Source organism: Agelaius phoeniceus, chromosome 34 (genome assembly GCF_051311805.1).
Source record: "Agelaius phoeniceus isolate bAgePho1 chromosome 34, bAgePho1.hap1, whole genome shotgun sequence".
Lineage (NCBI taxonomy): Eukaryota > Metazoa > Chordata > Aves > Passeriformes > Icteridae > Agelaius > Agelaius phoeniceus.
Window position 1 is genome coordinate 692,088 of NC_135298.1, and position 2,066 is coordinate 694,153.

The window sequence follows — 2,066 nt, forward strand, 5'->3', positions numbered from 1 at the left end:
CCATTCCCCATTGCCCATCTCGCATCCCCATTGCCCATCTCCCATTCCCATTCCCTGTCCCCATTCCCTATTCCCTGTCCTCATTCCCATTCCCGGTCCCCTCTCCCCGGACGCCGCCGCCATCGCTCCGGCCCCCCTCGGCCCTCACGTGACCGTGCAAATCCCGCCCTGCTCCCGCCCACCAATCCCAGCGCACAAATGCTCCCTGATTTGCATAACCACGCCCTCAGATTCGGCCCCGCCCCCGCCGGCTGCAGCTGCGTCCGGGCGCTGTTTGCTCCCAGTTCCCTCCCAGTGCTCCCAGTAAGAGCGGGACCGGCAGGGAGAGCGCTCCCAGTTCCCGCCCGCTGCTCTCACCATCGTTCCCAGTGCTCCCAGTAAGAGCGGGACCGGCAGGGAGAGCGCTCCCAGTTCCCGCACGCTGCTCTCACCATCGTTCCCAGTGCTCCCAGTATCGCTCCCAGTGCCGGGCGTGGCGGGGCTGCTTTGGAACCCCCCCAGGCCAGAGCGCGGCTGCTTTTGGGTGCCGGCACTGCCCGGGCCGGGCTGGGAGCGGAGGAGGAGCGGGAGGGAGAGCAGGGACAGAGGAGGAGGAAAAGGAAAGGGAAAGAGAGAGAGAGGAGCGGGAAGAAGAGGAAGAGGAGCAGCGGGAGGAGGAGCCGCAGCACCAACCCCACGCGGTTCCCCCGCTCGGGCCGCGGCTGCCCCGGTTCCGCCCCCTCCGGAAGCCGCAGGTGAGCGGGGAGGGGGAGTCGCCCCAAATCCATGGCGGAGAGGGGCGATCCCGGTGCAGAGGGACCCCCGGCAGCCTGGAGGGGTGGGGGAGGCTGGGGATGAGCGGGGTCCGGGCCCCCCGAGGCTGAAAGGGGCGCTGACTTCTCCAGCTGCACTTGGGCACCGGGACCATCAAACCCGACACGCTCAGCCCTTGTTTTGCCCCCCAAACCAGGATTTCCCATTCCCAAACCTTGGCCAGGTGGAGGAGGAGGCTGCGAGGAGGAAGAAGATGCCCCAGGACACCCAGGCAGGTGAGGAGGAAGTCAGTGCCCCTTTCCCCCTCTGTCCTGCTCCATCTCCCAGCCCAGCACGGCCCCCGGCTGCAGGACAGCCCCACTGCTGATGCTGTCCAGCCAGGGATGCACTGGGGGGATCTCCTTCCCCTTCCCTGTGGCACGGAGGCAAATCCCATCCTCTCCTTGTCCTTCCTTCCCCAGGGAAGGAGCTGAGCATGGAGAGCAGGGAGGACAAATCCCCACAGCAGAACCTGGTGGCTGAGGCCGTTTGGAGTGGCTCCAGGGCACAGGAATCCAACGGGGAGGAAAAGTCCCAGAGATCCCACACAAGGAGGGGCTGCAAACGCAGATCACGGGGATCCGAGGAGGAAAGACCCACCTTGAGCCAGGAAGGTGACCACAGGTTGGAGTTGGGGGTCCCTGAGCAGCTTCAGGATGGGGAGAAGCCCCACAAGTGCTCAGAATGTGGGAAGAGCTTCAGGTGGAGATCGTCCCTGATCAACCATTGGAGAATCCACACAGAGGAACGGCCCTATGAGTGTGGGCAGTGTGGGAAGAGCTTCAGGTGGAGCTCCCACCTGAACTCCCACATGGGAATCCACACCAGGGAGAGGCCCTATGAGTGTGGGCAGTGTGGGAAGAGCTTCAGCCACAACTCCAACCTGATCTGCCACCAGCGCGTCCACACCGGGAGAGGCCCTACGGATGTCCTGAGTGTGGGAAGAGCTTCAGAGCCAGATCCAGCCTGATTTTCCACCAGAGGAGCCACACGGGGAACGGCCCTACGAGTGTGATGAATGCAGCAAGAGGTTTCAGATCAGCTCCAATCTCCTCCATCACCACTCACACAGAGGAGAGGCCCTTCCGCTGCCCCGACTGCGGGAAGGGCTTCAGGGACAAGTGCAGCCTCCTCAGGCACCAGCTCATCCACTCCGGGGAGAGGCCCTACGAGTGTCCCAGGTGTGGGAAGAGCTTCAAGACCAGCTATGAAGTGACTGCCCACCAGAGGAGCCACACGGGGGGAACGGCCCTGCGAGTGTGGGGAGTGTGGGA

General features: G+C 64.2%; 1 long non-coding RNA gene across 1 annotated transcript; it reads left to right on the forward strand.

Annotated features, from left to right (window-relative positions):
• Positions 1 to 638: 638 nt before the first annotated feature.
• On the forward strand, positions 639 to 1,368 carry LOC143696368 (uncharacterized). Its single transcript, XR_013185812.1, has 3 exons — positions 639 to 734; positions 950 to 1,028; positions 1,215 to 1,368. It is a non-coding gene; the product is annotated as an uncharacterized LOC143696368 (long non-coding RNA).
• Positions 1,369 to 2,066: the final 698 nt, after the last annotated feature.